General features: G+C 39.1%; 1 pseudogene; it reads left to right on the top strand.

The window, feature by feature from the left end:
- Nucleotides 1–1,097: 1,097 nt before the first annotated feature.
- Nucleotides 1,098–1,381, top strand: LOC118909940 (small ubiquitin-related modifier 2-like; annotated as a pseudogene).
- Nucleotides 1,382–1,738: the final 357 nt, after the last annotated feature.

Genomic DNA, 1,738 nt, shown 5'->3' with positions numbered 1-1,738 from the left:
TTTGATAAAGTCAAATTTACTAATATTTTCCTTGGCTGCTTGTGCTTGAGCTGTCATATCTAAGAAACCATTGCCTAATCCAAATCACAAGGATTTATACCCACTTTTTTTCTAAGAATATTACAGCTTAGATTAGGTCTTTGATTTATTTGGGTTTGACTTTTGTATATGGTGTAAGGTAGGGCACCTAACTTCATTCTTTATATGTAGATATTCGGTTATCCAGGAACCATTTATTGAAAAGACTATTCTTTTCCCTAAATGAATGGTCTTGGCATCCACTGAAAATCAATTAACTGCAAATATAAAGGTTTATTTCTGGACTCTCAATTCTTTTCCATTGACCTATATGTCTGCCTTTATGCCAGTAACATGCTGCCTTGATTACTGTAGCTTCATAAATAACTTTTGATTTCAGGAAGCAAGCAGTCTCTAACTTTCTTCTTTTTCAAGATTGTTTTGGATGCTCTGAGTCCCTGGCATTTCCATATAAGTTTTGGGGCTATCTTGTGGGGCTATATCTGAAAAAAACTCAGCTAGTATTTGGATGGGGAGGCACTGAGGGACTCCGTGGGTCCAGTGGGGAGTGTTGCCACCTTGACAATATTCAGTCTTCTGATCCTTAAACTGGAGGTATCTTTCTACTTATTTAGGTCTTCCTTAATTTCTTTCAACAATGTTTTATAGTTTTCAGAGTGTAGGTTTTGTACTTCTTTTGTTACAATCATTCCCAAGTATTTTATTCTTTTTGATGCTATTGTAAATGAACAGTTATTGCTCATTTGGCTGTATTGAGAAGCCCTTTTTTGCTAAGAGTTTGATCTTACACAGGCCTTTCAGTTGCCTGGGAGTTTCAGACTTCTTTTCTTAAGTCCTGGCTGTTTCACAATCAACCAATTGGAAATAAGCCCCATAATAAAGATCTTCCCCTTTCCGGTCTAATAGGGTCTAACAAATTAAATTTACACTTTCAAATGACTTATTTTTTATTTTAGAAAATGCTTTTGGCTGCTACTCCTGGCACTACTGTGTGCTTAATTGGTGCCAGCCTGGCACCTCCTTTGTAAAGCAGCAGCTGAGGAAACTCCAGGGCTGCCATGGCCGATGAAAAGCCCAAGGAAGGAGTCAAGGCTGAGAACCGCAATCATGTGAATGGGAAGGTGGCGAGGCAGGATGGGTCTGTGGTGCAGTATAAGATTAAGAGGCGTAGACCACTTCTTAAACTAATGAAAGCCTACCGTGCAGGACAGGGCTTGTCCATGAGGCAGGTCGGATTCTGACTTGATGGGAACCAATCCATGAAACAGACCCACCAGCACAGTTGGAAATGGAGGAGGAAGATCCAGTGGATGTGTTCCAGCAGCTAGGGAGTAGCCAGTAAAAGAAGGAACCTGCTACTTTACTCCAAAACCCTGTCCCTCCAGACCAAGAAGACATTCTCAGTTAGAACACTGCAATTTGGTTCCACCACATCCTGAGTACTACAGGACAGTTTTCTCTTTTCTTTCATTTTCTCCTTCTCCACTCCTTTGTTGTACATAAAGTACTTGGTGTATGTGCGCAAGAACATTGATTTTTTTTTTTTTTTTACTAAATGGTATGTTTTGATCAGTATCCAATGGAGATGTAATGGGGAAAAACATTGCTTCTGTGAAAATACCCCCCTTTTCCATTAATGGCATGTTTATTCAGGTCTTATCTTTTTATTCCAGTCAATTTTTTTGCTTTCATTATTTAA

Source organism: Manis pentadactyla, chromosome 6 (assembly GCF_030020395.1).
Source record: "Manis pentadactyla isolate mManPen7 chromosome 6, mManPen7.hap1, whole genome shotgun sequence".
NCBI lineage: Eukaryota > Metazoa > Chordata > Mammalia > Pholidota > Manidae > Manis > Manis pentadactyla.
Note: the sequence above shows the minus strand (reverse complement) of the source record. Positions and strands in the feature narration are given on the sequence as shown.